The sequence below is a fragment of the Arvicola amphibius genome, chromosome 11 (genome assembly GCF_903992535.2).
Source record: "Arvicola amphibius chromosome 11, mArvAmp1.2, whole genome shotgun sequence".
Classification (NCBI taxonomy): Eukaryota; Metazoa; Chordata; class Mammalia; order Rodentia; family Cricetidae; genus Arvicola; species Arvicola amphibius.
The window spans coordinates 5891330-5909936 of record NC_052057.2 but is presented as its reverse complement, the minus strand read 5'-3'; the positions used below and the strand labels follow the sequence as shown (position 1 = coordinate 5909936).

The 18607-nt window shown below is 40.6% G+C and overlaps 1 long non-coding RNA gene across 1 annotated transcript; it reads right to left on the bottom strand.

The window, feature by feature from the left end:
• Positions 1-590: 590 nt before the first annotated feature.
• LOC119826396 lies at positions 591-17908 on the bottom strand. The gene is made up of 2 exons (XR_005287415.1): positions 17770-17908; positions 591-1294 (listed from the first exon to the last, which is right to left on the bottom strand). It is a non-coding gene; the product is annotated as an uncharacterized LOC119826396 (long non-coding RNA).
• Between the last annotated feature and the right edge of the window lie 699 nt (positions 17909-18607).

The window sequence follows — 18607 nt, the reverse complement described above, 5'->3', positions numbered from 1 at the left end:
GACAAGATCTCCTGAGTAAATTGGGATCATGGGTACCATGGGGAAGGGTTGAAGGGGAGGGGAAAGGAAGGAAGGGGAACAGAGAAAAATGTATAGCTCAATAAAATCAATTTAAAAAGAGGGAAAAAAGAAAGTTTTGTTTCTTGTTGAAATCAACAGAGTTGCTGCAGAGCTGAGACGAATCATCAGCTCAGGGCTTTGACTGCGAGGCCCATGCTTGTTATGGGCTGTGTTAAGGTTGATGCTTTCAGTTGTTCACGTCCACTGTTCATGAGACATCCTCATGTTCTCCGGTGGAAGTCACCTGCCTTGGGCCCTCCTCTCCTGGGAATTGCTGTGCTCATCTGGAACCCCTGGCCGCCTCAGGCAGCCCATATGTGGGAAGCTCTGGCTCACGCTCTGGCTCTGTCCATGTGAGTTAGTGCTGTCCTCCTCTGGGGTTGGCTGTACACAGCACATTTGAAGCCATAAAATGTGAAGTATTAAAAGGCAGATGGTTTTATTTACTCTGACTTGGAGACTCTTCTGGAACATACCTTTAAACGACTAAAAGTCTTTTTTTGCTGTCAGAGGATAGAAACGTTAAGACCGACAGTTAAGGGTGCTTTTAATACCCACCTGGTGTGGAAGAGAATATGGAGTTTGATTTATTTTGTTGTTGTCTCAGAAATGAGTCTAAAACCCAAGCTGAGAACACATGGCACTGAGGTTCTCTAAGCCACTATTAGACATTGGGGCTTACTGTATGACGGTCGTCACCGTAATTTATCACCAGACACCCTCAACACCCCATTTCTTCGTGCTTTCCCAGAATTTGAGGGAGGGTAAACACTCAAAATTTACGGCTGATGCTCTCCCTTCCCTGCCCTTGAAGGAGGCGGTACTGCTTTTCTGTCCAAGGCGCCGAGTGACTCATTCTCAACACCACCCTCATGCAGACCAAGGGCATCTTGGGAAAGTAGAGGTTGTCAGCCTCTCCCTCCAAATATTTACTTAGGTGCAGAATCTTGAAACTTGTTCTGTTGTTGAATGTATTCAGCTTTTTCCCTTCACTGGGGGAAGAGAAGAAAGAGTGAAGCTGTGGTTCTGAACGTTTTGACACATGCTTGTGGTGAAGTAGAAAGTGAGTTTTTCTGTGGAGGGGCTCCTGGAGATAGAGAAGGTTCCAAACACAGAGAGGCCCAGCCTGAAGCTTCACATGTACACCGTTGATGCAGATGCTGCCCCGTTATGAGGAGGGGCTTCATTGCATATCTCTAGTCCCATTCTTCTCTGAATCCAGAATGGCAAATGTCTGTGGCAAGGAAGAAACGAAGGGAGTTAGGAGGAACTTTGAACCAAGCTTGATACCCAGGTTTTAAAAAGAGTTACTAGTCAGATTTGAGTCCTAGTTAATTGGAAATGGAGGATTGTTCTGACTATGAAGTAGCTGTGGAGTCCTTAGAATATTAAGATACCAGTCACCCAGTCAGGGAGGCCAAGTTAGTTCAGCATTGTTGGTGGGTACGCTAGGAAGGCAAAGTCATCTGAACTTAAACTACAACAAATTGTGATGCCTTGAGCTGGTGTGTTTGAAATCAACCCTTTTCTCTAACAAGTTTCCTTGTCATTTGCTTAATGAGGATTGTAGCTACGTTTTATGTTGTCTAGGCCATGTTTGTCCCATAGGACAGACAATTATAAAGTATTGAAAATACTTGGTATGTGTGTGAGCCATATATTATTGCTGTAGTATAGATGTGGGATATTGCTCCACTATTATTAGTTAACACCTTGGTCCCTAGCCCACAGGGATCATTCAGAATCTTCCTCAATATCGTTCTTCAACGCCTTGAAGTTTTAATTATCTAGGTCTTTCGTTTCTTTGGTCAGGTTTATTCCCTGGAATTTTAATTTTGTTTTGATAGTTGCTGCGAATGGAATATTTTTCTTTTGATTTCTTTTTCAGTATGATTGTTATTAGCATATAGGAAGACTTTTGATTTTAGTGTGTTAATTTTGTGTCATTTAAGAAATTTGGATGGAGTCGTTGGGGTCTCTTATGTATGGAATCATATTATCTATAAATAGAGATACTTTTTCTTTCCTTGTCTTGTCCTATTGTAGCTAAGACTTCAAGTACTATACTGAATAGAAGCAGACAGAGTGGACAGCCTTGTCTTGTTCCTTATCTCAGTGGAAATGCTTTGAGATTTTCCTTATGCATCATGGTTAGAGCTTAGCTTGCTGCATCTAGTCTTTATTGTGTCAAGTCATGTTCTTCTCATGACTAATCTATCATTTTTTTATGAAAAGATGTTAGAATTTTGCAAAAGCCTTTTTTTGGTGCTTTTAAGATGATCATGTGGCTTCTGTCTTTGAGTCCATTTAGGGATGAATTATATCTATTAATTTACATATGCTGAACCATCTTTGCATTGCCAGAATGAAGTCAACTTGGTCCTGAGGGACACTCTTTTGTAGGTGATCTTGAATCCAGTTTGCAACCATTTTCCTGAGAATTTACATCTATGTTCATCAGGGAGACTGGTCTGTAATTTTCTTTATGTGACTTTATTGAATTCTGTTTTCATATCTTACATTGACCACTGTCTTAAGATTACTATTGCTGCAAAGAAACACCACGACCAAAGTACCTTGGGGAGGAAAGAATTTATTTGGCTTATGCTTCCACATCACAGTTCATCATCAACAGAAGTCAGGACAGGAACCCAAGAAGGGCAGAAACCTGGAGGAAGGAGCGGTTGCTGAGGCTGTGGAGGGTCCTGCTGCTGGACTTGCTTTTCATGGCTTGCTTTCTTTTTGCACCCAGAACCACCCTTCCCACATCCATCACTAATTGAGAAAATGCCCAACAAACTTGCCTACAGCATGATCTGACGAAGGCATTTTCTCGGTGAGGCTCTCCCATCTCAGATGATGCTGGCTTGTGTCAGGCTGACATAAACTAGCCAGTACAGCTGACCCCTTGTCAACGTGACACACAACCACATCAGTTTTCAATTAGAACCTTTTTTTCCTCATTCACCCCCAAGATGGAACATTAATATCGATACCACAATACATAAATAACTTTAAAAGCCTCTAACAAATTCAAACAAAAATTCAATTCAAAACAAATTCACATCAAAAGTTCGATCTCTTTAAAATATCATCTCTTTGAAAATCCAAGTCTCTTTTAAAATTTCAACCCTAACCCTAACTCGAGCCATCTTACCCTACACACTAATCACTCACCCCTAACCCTCTAACCCTAACCTCTAACCCCTAACTCTACCCTAACCCTAACTTGATCTACATAGGAAGTGTCTGGACAGCCAGAGCCATGTAGAGAGAACCTGTCTAAAGCACTGCATGCCTTTAAGTCAGCACTCGCAAGGCAGAGGCAGGATAGTCTACAGAATAAGTTCCAGGAGAGCCAAGGCTACACAGGGACGCTCTGTCTCAAAAAATCCAAACCAGACCAACCAACCAAAAAACAAATAAAAACTAGACAATCACTAAATATAGCTACATTCAAATGATGCCAGGTGACACATATCATTTTTAATATGTCAAGTGACATCAAATTCTCTTGATTGTTTTATCTTCTTCATTTTAGACAGAAAAGAAGTATAGGGAAAATATATTTTAAAATATATTTTCTTAAAAAGTTAAAAGATTAACAAATAGAAATAGACAGACATTCTTTAAAATGTGGCTTTAATTAGAACAATGGACATAATATATTTATAGCTAAGAAGATAATGACAATTTGTTAAATTAATATATAGCTAAGTAATATACTATTATATAACCATGGATAATGGTGTTTACCAAAATATATTTAGTAAATTAAAATGTATTACAGTCTTTTGATTAAAAATATGTGTATGTGTAGATCCATTTTGATGCACAGAAAGTTCTGGAAACATACACATCGACGAGTGAACTCTTGTCTCTGGGTTGTCGGAACTACCAATATCAAGGTTCTTCTGTCTTTTACATTTGTATTTTTTTGCTATTTATTACATTTCTATATCACAATAAAAACCAATGACTTAAGCTAAAAGAAATAGTGAATAGCTTAAGATTTAGTTGTCCTGGGTGTTTGCAGAGTAGAGGAGTACAAACATGGCAACAGGCATCTCCTGCTGTCTGCCCGAGTGGAGTCAGGGACCCAGAGGAGCCGCACAGAACGGCTGGCAGAAGAGCGCACAGTGACCCTTTCATCTTCAGCTCCCCGTTCCCAGGCGCCATTTATCTCCTCCTGGTTAGTATCTGAAGAGAAGACGACAGAGCCAGACACCTCTTGCTTGGTGAAGCTGCTTTGATTTAGCAGAGATGGAAATAAGGTGAGTTTCAATGAAGTTTTCCATCCTGTTTGATCTTCCTAAGAGTGCTGGGAAAGAATTATGACATTAAAGCATTCACAAGAGCCACCCTTCCATCCAATTGTGGATTTAGAAACAGAGCATTTGAAATATCCTAAAGTATGTAGCTTGTGGCCCAGACTCCGAACGGGGGCAGCCAGAACTGCCGTGTACGCGGGTCCTACGTGATGAGCCAGCAAAGACTTCCATCCCTTTCCACCGCCCTCTGATTCTCTTAGAACGCAAGCTTGTAAATTATCTATCTGGCTGTTGGCAGCAAAAGCCACAGCTTCTATTTCCAGAGAAGAGTCACTTTTTATAAAAAAAAAAACAAGTCTGGTCATTTGTCATTTTCCAGAAATAGTAGAGAGGTTCCAGAAACCGTCGGGAACATTCTAAGAGTGCAGGCTGCCCCAGTAAAACAGCTGGGGCTGGAGATGGTGTCTGAGCCACGTGGTGGGTGCCGAAGGAGGGCGGCCGTGTGGAGGAGGGTCGCAACGTGTCCAGCCTGAGAAAGGCTGTCCGCTGAAGTGAGCTCTCAGTGTCTGCCTGTCCCCAGCGTGACAGCTAAGTCACTTTCGTGGTAGCCTGTGGTATCTTCTGGCTCGTCACTAACAATGAGGAGTTCTGAAGAAAGGACTATGTTCAGTTTTAATGTTTATTTATTGTTTTAGTGCCAAACTTTTCACCTTGTTCATGTCATGAGCATATACTGAGTTGAATAGTATTATTTTTCTTGTCTTTGTGCTGTGGCCTATCAAGTAAAGAATCAGTGTAAATTGTCTATTTCTGGCCTCTGTTGTGAGCTCAATGGTAGTTGTCCTCCAATAAATCTGCAGCAGGAGAGCTGTGTTAGAGGTCCGCTCAGTGCAGGTCACGTGACTCAAGGTGATGCACGGGTTTCAAAGGGAGCCACTTTTCGTATTTTAAAAAAGGAGCTATAGCCGGGCGGTGGTGGCGCACGCCTTTAATCCCAGCACTCGGGAGGCAGAAGCAGGCGGATCTCTGTGAGTTCGAGACCAGCCTGGTCTACAAGAGCTAGTTCCAGGACAGGCTCCAAAGCCACAGAGAAACCCTGTCTCGAAAAACCAAAAAATAAAAATAAAAAAAAAAATAAAAAAGGAGCTATAGTATGGATAGCTCGTGCCCTTCTTTGTCTGTTGCCGTATCTAGATCTGCTTCCTGGATCCAGTACCGTTGTCTTGGGGCACATGGGGTGGGCCTGAGACTGAATGAAATAAAGACCGCAGAGAAGAGAAGGCCACATGGGTCTTTGGTGACTTGGTTGGGCCGCTGCACCCAGTGGCTACACAGTTCACACTCGGCATTGAGTTTTTTGTGTTTTGTGGTACTCGGATTAAATTTGGGGCTTCACACGTGCTAGGCAAGGGCTCTGCCACCACACTGTGGCCCCTCTCTTCACAAACAGTTTCCAAATATTTACAAATCTGTGACAAGATTGAACTGCAGATCCAGGCTTGCCTTGAGTTTACACTCTTCTAGTCTCAACCTCTCAGTTGGGATTACAAGTTATGTCACCATGCCTGGCTTACTGGGGGAATTCTTACTTGAAGTCATAGACTTTGTTTTGTTTAAAGCAAATCCTAGAACATGCTTACCTAAAGCTAAAATGCATCCTTACTAGTCAGCTTCCACTGTCGGTTTCAGAAAAAAATGGAGATAATCCATGCTCTCTCTGATGTTCCAAATACATATGGGGAGAATTAAGGACACATTCAAAAACATAAAAACAATATGGCAGCCTCAGAAACTAGTGGTTTTACAACAGCAAGACCTGGACATTCCAACACAGATGAAACAGAAGAAAACGATCTTAAAAATAACTTTATGAAGATGATACAGGCCTTAAAAGAGGAAATAAAGAATTCCCTTAAAGAAATGGAGGATAAGAGAAACATAAAATTGGAAGAAATCAATAAATCCCTTTTTTAAAAGCCAAGAAAACCAAGAAAAAGAACAAACAAGTGAAAGAAACACTTCAAGATTAGGAAATTGGAATAGGGGCAATAAAGAAAACACAGAGAGAATTCTGGAAATGGAAAATCTGGATAAACGAACAGGAACTACATATGCATGCATAACCAACAGAATACAAGAGATGGAAGAGAGAATCTCAGGTATTGAAGATATATAGAGGAAATAGATTCATCAGTCAAAGAAAGTGTTAAATCCAACAAATTCTTAGCAACAAATTAAAAACAATCAGGAAATCTAAGTTACCGTAAAAGACCAAACCTAAGAATTATAGGGATAGAAGAAGGAAAAGAACTCCAGCTCAAAGGCACAGAAAATATATTCAACCAAATCATAGAAGAAAACTTTCCTAGACTACAGAAGGATATTCCTATAAAGGTACAAGAAGCTTATAGAACATCAAATAGATTGGACCAAAAAAGTTCTCTTGCCATATAATAATTAAAATACTAAACATACAGAATAAAGAAAGAATATTAAAATTTCAAAGGAAAAATCCCAATAACATATAAAGGTTGACCTATCAAAATTACACCTGACTTCTCAATGGAAAGCCAGAACTCTGTCCTGCACAGATGTTCTGCAGACACTAAGAGACCACAAATGCCATTCCAGACTACTATACCCAACCAAGTTTTCAATCACCATAGATGGAGAAAACAAGATATTCCATGACAAAACCAGATTTAAACAATGCCTATCTACAAATCCAGCCCTACGGAAACTATTAGAAGGAAAACTCTAACCCAAGGAAGTTAGCTGCACCCTCGAAAATACAGGTAATAGATAACTTCACACCAGCAAATCCTAAAGAGGAGAAATACACAAACACTACCACCACCACCACCACCAAAATAAAAAAATAACAGGAATTAATAATCACAGGTCATTAATATCTTTTAATATCAGTGGATTCAATTCATCTCTAAAAAGACACATGCTAATGGAATGGGTGCAAAAACAGGACCCATCCTTCTGCTGCATCAAGAAACACCACAACCTCAAAGACAGACATTACCTCAGAGTAAAGGGTTGGGAAAAGATTTTCCAATAAAATGAGCATAAGAAACAAGCTAGTGTAGCTATCCCAGTATCTAACAAAATAGACTTCAGACTAAAAGTAATCAAAAGAGATGAAGAAGGACATTACATATTCACCACTGGAAAAATCCATCAAGATAAAATTTCAGTTCCGAAATTTTTCACTGGAAAAATCAATCAAGATAAAATTTCAACTCCGAACATCTATTCCCCACATTTAAAAAGAAATATTACTTAAGTTTAAATCACACATCAAACACCGCACACTAATAGTAGGAGACTTAAACAATTCACTCTCACCAATGGATGTTGGGGACTGTGTACCCCCAGATCCTGAATTTCCTGTGACCCCCTGCCTGCTGGAGTAAAGATCTTGTTTTCCTATACTTGAAGCTGCTCTGAGCAAACAACTTGTTTTGCAGCTGCTCTGAGCATGAGACCCTCAGGAGTTCCTGGTGGCAGGGGAATGGTTTCTAGGGGGCTTGCACCTGAGAGTTAGGGTGTGGCCATTAGTCAAGGAGACCATGTATAAGCTGCCCTGGAACACAATAAAAGGGACATTCTTGGCATTACCCGTGTTTCTGTCTGTCTGTGTGTGTTTCAATCTCCAGGCTCTTGCTTGAGTCCTGTATCGAATGATGCGTAGAGCAGGTATTGCATTACAAATGGACAGGTCAGCCAGGCAGAAACTTAAGAGAAATAAGGGAGCTAAAAGATGTTATGGCTCAAATGGTGGACTTAAAAGATATCTTTAAAACATTCCACCCAAACACAAAAGAATATACCTTCTTCTCAGCTCCTCATGGAACCTTCTCTAAAATTGACCACATACTTGGTAACAAAGTAAACCTTAACAGTTACCAAAAAAAAAAAAATATGGAATGGTTTAAAGTTAGAATTCAACAACAACATGAATTGCAGAAAGCCTAAAAGCTCATGGAAATTGAAGAATGGGCCAGGTGGTGGTGGTGCATACCTTTAATTCCAGCACTCAGGAGGCAGAGGTAGGCAGATCTCTGTGAGTTCAAAGCTGGTGTGGTCTACAAGAGCTAGTTCCAGGACAGGCTCCAAAGCTACAGAGGAACCCTGTCAAAAAAAAAATACCTAAGAAAAAGAAACTAAAGGAAAAAGAAGTTGAACAATCATCAACTGAGTCTTCAATGGGTCAAGGAAGAAATAAAGAAAGAAATTAAAGACTTCCTGGAATTCAATGAAAATGAAAACACAACATATCCAAACTTATGGGATACTGTAAAAGGAGTGCTAAGAGAAAGTTCATAGAACTAAATGTCTATATAAGAAACGTGGAGAAAGTTCACACTAGCAACTTAACAGCACACCTGAAAGCTCTAGAACAAGAAGAAGCAAATTCAGGCAAGTGGAGTAGATGGCGGGAAACAAGTAAATTGAGCACTGAACATAATAAAATAGAAACAAAGAGAACAATGCAAATAATAAATGAGACAAAGAGTTGGTTCTTCAAGAATATCAACAAGATACATAAACCCTTATCCAAACTAACCAAAAGGCCAAGAGAGAATATTCAAATTAATAAAATCAGAAGTGAAAGGGTGGTATAACAACAGACACTGAGGAAATCCAGAGAATCATTAGATCATACTTCAAAAATCTGTACTCCTCAAAATTGGAAAATGTAAAAGAAACGGGCAATTTTCTGGATAGGTACCACATACCAAAATTAAATCAAGACCAGATAAACAATTTTAATAGCCCTCTAATCCCTAAGGAAATAGAAGATTTATCAAAAGTCTCCCAATCAAAAAAGTCCAGGGCCAGATGATTTCAGTGCAGAATTCTACCAGATTTTCAAAGATCTAATACCAAATACTCCTCAAATTGTTCCATACAATAGAAACAGAAGGAACATTGCCAAACTTTTTATGAGGCTACAGTTACTTTGATACCCAAACAACACAAAGGCGCAACTAAGAAAGAAAATTACAGATCAATCTCCTTCATGAACATTGACACAAAAACACTGGCAAACCGAATCCAAGAACACATCAGAAAAATCATCCACTGTGATTAGGTTGGCTTCATCCCAGAGATACAGGGATGGTTTAGCATATGAAAATCAGTAAACCTAATCCACCATATAAATAAACTGAAAGAAAAACCCCGACATGACCATCTCATTCGATGCTGAAAAAGCCTTCAACAAAAATCCAGCAACCCTACATGGTAAAGGTCTTGGAGAGATTAGGACTATAAGGAACATATCTAAACATGATAATGACAATATACAGCAAGCCAACAGTCAACAGCAAACCAAATGGAGAGAAAGTCAAAGCTAAAACCAGAAACAAGACAAGGCTGTCCACTTTGTCAGTACAGTACTCAAAGTTCTAGCTTAGAGTAATAAGACAACAAAGGGAGATCAAGGGAATACACATTGCAAAAGAATAAGTCAAACTTTTCTTATTTGCAGAACATAGGATAGTATACATAGATTACCCCAAAAACTCTACCAAGAAACTCCTACAGCTGATAAACACCTTAAGTCATATGGCTGAATGCAAGATTAACTCAAAAAAATCAGCAACCCTTCTTTATACAAAGGATAAATGGGCTGAGAAAGAAATCAGAGAAATATCACCCTTTACAATAGCCACAAATATCATAAAATATCTTTGGATAACTCTAACCAAACATGTGAAAGATCGTATGACAAGAGGTTTAAGTCTTTAAAGAAAGAAACTGAAGAATGTATCAGAAAATGGATCTCCAATGCTCTTGTATAGTTAGGATCAACATAGTAAAAATGGCCATCTTACCAAAAGCAATCTACAGATTCAATGTAGTTCCCATCAAAATCCCAACACAATTTTTTCACAGACCTCAAAAGAACAATACTCAACTTCATATGGAAAAACAAAAAACTCAGGATAGCCAAAAACCAATTCTGTACAATAAAGGAACTTCTGGGGTCATCACCATCCCTGACTTCAAGCTCTACTATAAAACAGTAGTAATAAAAAAAAAAACAGCATTGTATTTGAATAAAAACAGACACGTGGATCAGTGGAATCAAATTGAAAATCCTGATATTAATCCACACACCTATGAACACCTGATTTTTGACAAAGAAGCCAAAATTATACAATGTAAAAAAGAAAGCATCTTCAACAAATGGTGCTGGCATAACTGGATATCAACATGCAGAAAAATGCAAATAGATTTATATCCATCCTCATGCACAAAACTCAAGTCCAAATGGATCAAAGACCTCAGCATGAATCCAGTTACACTGAACCTGATAGAAGAAAAAGTGGAAAGAGCCTTGAACACATGGGTACAGAAGAGCATTTCCTAAGTATAACACCAGTAGAACAGACAATGAGAGCAACAATCAATAAATGGGACATCTTGAAGCTGGAACGCTTCTGTAAGTCAAAGGACACAGTCAATAAGACAAAATGGCAGCCTATGGAATGGGAAAAGATCTTCACCAACCCCACATCTGACAGGGGGCTGATCTCCAAAATATATAAAGCACTCAAGAAACTAGACATCAAAATACCAAACAATCCAATTTCAAAATGGGGTGCTGATATAAACAGAGAATTTTCAACAGAAGAAGCTCAAATGGTCAATAGACATTTAAGGAATTGCTCAACATCCTTAGTCATCAGGGAAATGCAAATCAAAATGACTCTGAGATACCATCTTACTCCTGTCTGGATGGCTAAGATCAAAAATACTGATGACAGCTTATGCTAGAGAGGATGTGGAGTAAAGGAACACTCCTCTTCTGCTGCTGAGAGTGCAACCTTGTACAGCCACTTTGGAAAACAGTATGGCAGTTTCTCAGAAAATTGGGAATCAACTTACCTCAAGACCCAGCAATAACACTCCTGGGCATATACCCAAAGGATGCACACTCATACTACAAAGACATCTGTGCAGCTATGTTCATAGAAGAATTATTTATAATAGCCAGAACTTGGAAAGAACCTAGATGACCCTCAACCAAAGAATGGATAAAGAAAATGAGGTACACGTACACAATAGAGTATTACTCAGTGGTAAAAAACAATGACATCTTGTACTCTGAAGGCAAAAGGATGGAATTAGAATAAACCATCTTGAGTGAGGTCACCCAGACCCAGAAAGGCAAACATGTAGGTACTCACTCATAAGGTGCTATTAGATGTAAAGCAAAGGATAACCAGGCTATAATCCACAACCCCAGAGAAGCCAGGTAAAGAGGAGGACCCTAAGAGGGACACACATGGATCTCCCTGTGAAGGTGAAATCCTGGGTTAACTGGGAAGAGGAGTAGAAGGGAGGGAATGGGGATAGGAACATGAGGACTTGAGATGACTGAGTTGGGGGAGGAACGGAGAGAGGTTACAATGAAAGATATATCTTGATAGAGTGAGCCATTTATGGGGTTAGGAAGAAACCAGATGCTAGGGAAATTCCCAGGAATCTACAAGGATGACCCCCTGTTGGGAGCTGTGAACCTCCCAGATCCTGAATTTCTGGTAAACAACTTGTAATGTTTGCAGCTGCTCTAAGCACGAGGCCCTCAGGAGTTCCTGCTGGCAGGGAAGTGGTTTCTGGTGTGTTTGGCTGGGGTATGGCTATCAGTTAAGGATTCCTATATGAGCTGCCCCTGGATACAATAAAGGGGGCATTCTTGGGGCATTCCTGTTTCAAGGATGACCCATGTCTCTGTCTGTGTGTCTTTGTGTGTTTCAAAAACACAAAGCCCACCCCTCGAGGCACACTTGCCCCTTGCCCGGTTCACGAACTGTAGAGCACAGACGGGCATGGTGTGCTACAACCCCAGCTAAGATTCCTAGCAATAATGGAGAGGGTGCTTGAGTTGGCCTTCCCCTATAATCAGATTAGTGACCACCCTAATCGTCATCATAGAACCTATATCCAGTAACTGATGGAAGCAGATGCAGAGATTCACAGCCAAGCACTGGGCTGAACTCCTGGAGCTTAGTTGACGAGAGGGAGGAGGGATCACATGAGCAAGGGCAAGACCATGATGGGGAAAACCATGGAGACAGCTGACCCAAGCTAGTGGGAGCTCGGGGACTCTGGACTGACAACTGAGGGTCCTGCATGGGGCTGAGCTAAGCCCTCTGAATGTGAGTGACAGTTATGTGGCTTGTTCTGTTGGGAGGGCCCTGGCAGTGAGACCAGGACTTATCCTGGGGGCATGAACTGGCTTTTTGGAGCCCATTTCCTATGGTGGGTTACCTTGTTCAGCCTAGATACAGGGGAGGGACTTGGTTCTATCTCAGCTTGGTATACCAGACTTTGTTGACTCCCCAAGAGAGGCTTTACTCCTTCAGAGGAGTGGATGGGGAATAGGATGGGGGAAAGGGGGGACGGGAGAAGGTAGGAGAGGAAACTGGGGCTGGTACATAAAATGAAGAGAAATTTTAATTTAAATAAAAAAGTAATTAAGATTATTTCAAACACTTAAGCATTCCTTTAAATGTGTAAGACCAAGGCACTTTTAATAACTCTTAATTATGTGGATTCTTCTGATTTTGGAATAAAGGTTTGCTGGATATAAATCATCAACTTCAAAAGTAAAAGACAAGCAGCTACTAAAAAAAGAAAAGCAGCTAACCCAGCGAGTGAAACATGTTAGGTGAGTGAAAAAGAACCGGGAAGCGAATGGTGGGGGCAACTGAGGCCGCTCACCACGTTGCCTGGCTTGAGAAAGCACATGGTTCCCAGAGGAACCAGGAGGGCTGAGGGCCTGGGAGGGCTAAGCCCCGGGGACTGTGCTAAGGGAGACAAGCAGTTACGTGTGCAAAGATGACAGGACTGAAAAGCGGTGCAGGTGTGACCGGATGTCAGGGTCTTAAAACGTAGGTACAAGATATTAGGGCTATAAGATTAATTTGAATGTAATTAGCCCCTAGAAGCTCACATTCAAATTACCACACCAACTGTCTTTGATTCCACCACTGATGAGAACCCAAACAGTTGGAAGCGCTCCAGTAAGCTTTTGATAGTAATCAAAACTATGTGTTGTATAGATTAATAAATAGAAATTAATCTTATAGTCCTAAAGAATATGAGCTGGGAGGGCCGTTTAGAAACTTTGGCAGGGTTTCTCTCTCTCAACTCTGAAATACTGGGAAGCTCCGTTAACTCAGTGGTTTTTTTCCTCCCTCTTTTCCTCCCTCCATTCCTCTCTCCCTCATTGCTCCCTCCTCCCCCAGTTTCTTGCTATACGGCAAAGGCTAGCCTTGAACTCACACTTGTGAGCCTCCTGCCTCACCCTGCAGGGTGCTGGGATTGCGGCCGCAGTCCATCCCACCTGGCTGCTCCTTTCCCTTCATCAACAAACTGTAGCCTTATTTCAAAGCCAGTCTGTTTTGCTTCCTGACAGGCTTTCCCAACCCATCTAGTGAAAATTTTCTTGTGCACTGTGCAGGGAGACCCCCTCCCATTCCCTTGGGTCTGTTCCTCCAAGTGTGCCTCGAGGAGTGGGCTCTTGGGTGATGGAAGGTGAAAACTCTTAGATGTTGCGGTGGTTGCTGGCTCTCTACGGTCTGAACCTATGCAGCAGAATTTTATTACTGATTATTTGATTTCACTGGAGAGGAGACAATTAGGGGAAAAAGTGTCTAAAAATGATTTTTAGAGGTGCGATAATTTAAAAATGTCAAGAAACACTATTTTAAATTTTAAAATAGGTAATTCATTGTCTACATTTTCCCCTCCAGGAGACACAAACTCATCTGTACCCCATTCTCTCTCTCTCTGTATCTCTCTCTCTGTGTCTCTCTGTGCATATGCATGTGTGTATGTGTGTGTGTGTGTGTGTGTGTGCAAGCACGCCCTCACGTAATACCACTGTGTTCATCGTTTATACCTGTAAGCTCCATAGACTTCTTCAGCACAAGGTCCTTGGCCAACTTACAGCTGTATTTCACATAAATGGCATGCAGCAGGGTCTCAAAATTCTGTACAGTGACCCTCAAGTTAATTCAGACTCTGCTCTGAACAATGTTAATGTATGTTAGCTAGTGAGCTCTGAAAATGAACATCGGCCCAGGGTTGGAAAGGGGCTGTGAATCATGACTTTCAAATAGATAAGCTACTTCAGTTTCTCCATCACTTATGCTCCTGTAGAAGAAAAAGAGGAAACTCTCCCCTCTTCTCACACATTCTTTCCTTTATTCTGACTGAGCTGAATGCCAAGACTACAGCAATAATTTTGGAGAACAATGCTGTCTTCAGTCTGGCTCATTCTCCTGGTCTACTGCTAGCACTCAGAATACGGTGGCTAATTAAAGTGAGCTTAGGGAAGGAAAGGCGAGCAGATACCACAGAAACCTGCATACCTGGGGATGCTATCTAGATGTTTCTTTGTTCTCCTCTGTGCAGTCAGTGTACAAGATGCTGGCTGCCTCCACCCCAGTTCCTGGAACCACAGCCTGACTATCTCATCATATTTTCCATCCACAGAAGAAAGCGCTGGGGATGAATTAACAGTCAGATTTTCAGATGGTCTGAGACTTGAGTGGGGAGTGATACTTCAGAAATTTATATGAATAGCTTTGTTTCCAGAAGAACTGACTGCCAAACAGAATGTTTAGGAAGAGGGGTACTGGGTCTCTAAGTGTCTGGCATAGCACATAAAAACACTGGAGGAAAACAGAATTCTTATTCCCCTTGTAAAATCAGCGTAACAGATGTGCTGCCCAAATAACCTGGTATTGGAAAGAACTGTATTTTGTGTTCTGTGGTTACATTGTGTAGCATGACTCAAATATGATCTCCATTGAGCCAGTCTTTTTAAGAAGAATTTGCAATTGATATTAAAGCAGAGGTTTTATATATATATATATATATGTATATGTATATATATATATGTATATATCTAAAAGGTTTGTCAACAGGACAAAGAAAAACAATAAGGAAAATCTTGCCTTCAATTGCTGATGTTTAATAGTCCAACATAATTAAACTCATTTAAATTCAGCTTTTCCTTCTAGATACTAAACTGTCTCTTAAAACTATTGAGAATATATTCCTCTCAGCAACATGGTTTATTTTGATGGGTTATTGTTACCAACTTTTAATTTTTCATTTTTTGTTTTTTTTACATCCTTATAGTAGTTTCTCCTCCCTCCTCTTCTCCCAGTCCCCTGTCACTTCTTCTCTGACCCCCCAATCCACTTCTCTTCTCTTTCTCTTCAGAAAAGGTCAAGCCTCCTATGTATATCATCCAAACAAGACATACCAAGTTGCAGTAAGACTAGGCACCTCCCAACCATAAAATTATTTTCATTGCTATTTCATACTGTAATTTTGTTACTGTTACGAATTGTAATATAAATATTTTGGGGGTTAGAGGTTTGTCAAAGGGGTCACAATCCACAGGTTGAGAACTGTTGAGCTAGAAGGACAGTTTTAAATAAAAATAATGTCTGAGGCCAGCTTTGACAAAGATACCACGTAGCGGGGTATGGGCATGGGGATTAGAAAAGTTAGAAAAGAGTACAAAGACGCAAGTGAAAATAATAAAACAGAAAACACGGGATAGTACCGGAGTGAGTTCCAGGGAATACTGAAATCACCCATGATTCATTTCCAATTGCTTAAAATACCTCAACCCCAAAGGGTAGGAGTAAGATTTAAAAAAAAAAACTGCATTAATATGATAACAAGGAAATGAACATACCAGTCAAAGGTTGCAGGCTACATTCTTAGTTAAACATCTGTTGCTAGGCAGGCTACATGCTTAGTTAAACATTCTGTTGCTAGGACAAGTCATCTCACACGCTAGACCAAAACATTTTGTAGGTAAACCACTCCCTAGGTTGAATCCACTGTTGTCTCCTTGAGGGTGTAGGAATTTTGTAGGATCTTTAGACTTTTGTTTGGACAGAAACAGATCTACGTCTCTATTCCTGAAAGACAAGGTCTGGCTATTAGCCACACCTGTTGGCAATAACCTTGAGAGAGCAGAACTCTTTGATCTCAATCTAGGTGGGACCTTTGCTTGAGGTAGAAACAGACAATAACTTTGAAGGATGGAAGTAAGTTTCAACTCTCTGACCTTTGGTCAAGGTGGAAACAGGCTCACATTTTTGGGCCTCCACAAAAAAAAAAAAAAGGCTCAAAACTACCTTGCTGTCATCACTGATTTACATATTGCTTCTTACTCTGCCTTTATTCTCAGTGACTACTCTCTGCATGCAAATTATAATAAAGATGAAAGAGATTGGATGTTTTCAGCAGGGAAAGAAAAATAGAAGGTATGTGGAAGTTGGTGATGATTTGAGAAACTGATGTATGTGAAAAACAAGACTTAAAATTATACGTGTTATGGCAAAACTTCCAACTTCACATTTAATGTTAATCAACAGAGTTCTGATACGTGATTAATCTAGTCTTGGTGACAGAAGCGCCCACTACTAATACTTTTAGATAAATAAAATTATCATAGTCACAGGGTCAAAAAAAGTTTCATTTGGCTGATTTGTTTTCTAAATATAGACTTAAAAATGTCCCCCACTGAGCTGAAAACTTCTGGGTCCAATTTACATCTGTGCAGGCCTCTGTCCAAGAAGAACGAGTGTTTGTGCTTCTTCCCCAGAACCATCTTTTCTGTCCTGCAGCTCTTCCTCTTTGTTCTCCTTCTTGTCAGGACGTTTCTCTCACTACAGATGGACGTTCATGCTTCTATCACACTGATACTGTTCCAGCCTTATTTTTGCTATGGTCAAAGGCATGAGTCCCCTCGAGCTGTCTGGAGACTTGTTAACTGCTTTCTCTATGCTGATGATGTTAGAGTGCAGATTACAGACCGCCATCCTGCTGACATATCTAAAACTCCTGTCTCTTTGTGTTAACTTTCCAGGACAGGCTCCAAAGCTACAGAGAAACCCTGTCTCGAAAAACCAAAAAAAAAAAAAAAAAAAAAAAAAAAAAAAAAAAAAAAAAAAAAAAAAACAAACAAACTCCTGTCTCTTTGTGTTAACTTAAAAATAAATTCATGTAAGGTTTAGGGAGCTGTGACTTGGATCCATCTGTCACAGCTCAAATGGGCTTCAGTTCTCTTGTCCGAGAAAGGCCTGGAGATTTCAAACATGCCTGAGATAAAGATCCTCCCAAGTCCTTAGCTGTACTTTCTGTCCATAGTCTATATCTGTCCCAGTAGACTCCACTCAGCTGACAGTCACCACGCAGGAAACAACATCAGCCCTGCAATTACTCATCTCCCTAGCCTTAACTGGTCCTGCAAAACTGGCCAGCCCTCAACTTGCTGACGTGAAGCCCAGAAGCTTCCTCCAGGAGAGAATTAGTGAAATAACCCAACTATGGTCGCATAAAATAGATGCTTCTGACAGAATTTTCTAGGTCTCCTTACCTTCACCCGCTAACTTGAGCCTCTGCTTTGGACCAGCATTCGTGACTTCCCTCTTGTAAAGTCCCCAACCAACAGGAAATAGAATTCATGCCTTATCATCATCAAAGACAGGGACGTGAGGCCCAAAGTGGTCACTAGATTGGCAGTACTGATGACAATGTCCTCAACAGTTGGACTTTGGCTGGATAAACAGGGCTGTTATTGGGTAAACAGAAGTCTCAAAGCAGGTTTCTATTTACTAGGAACCTCCCTTGAATCACCATGAACCTTCTTTAATCTGCCCGAAAGGTGAGCCATTTTGGGTCAGGGTATGGTACCCAGTCAATCCAAACAGCCCTGTTGACAGTGGCATAAAAATACCTTCTTTTCCACCATTTTGATCTTCTCTCTGCACCCTCCCTTGCCCCAGAGAGAGCCTTGGCAGTTTGATACCCAATGAACTTTTTTTTTCTACTCTCAGAATGGTCCATCTCAGTGTTTTCACTGCCCCTGGATTATAATATTAATATAAGAAACCAAAACGAACCATTCAGTAGCTCCTTAATGAATATAAAATGTGGGTAATGACCTGTGCAAGATTCTATAGCTAAAAAATAAACATGATTGAATCATCTGATTGGTGTTTTCTCAAGATAAAAATACATTCTGGCAGATTTGGGCACCGAAACAAGTACACCTCAAATTGTGCTGCAACCACAACAATGTTTCTGGTTATGTGACCAGCTCCTCAGAGCTCCTGCTGCCAAAACTTCCTGGCCATGATGGACTGACCATACCCTCGAACTATGAGCCAAAAGGAAAGCTTTCCCAAGGTTGCTGTTTCCAAACTTTTCTTATA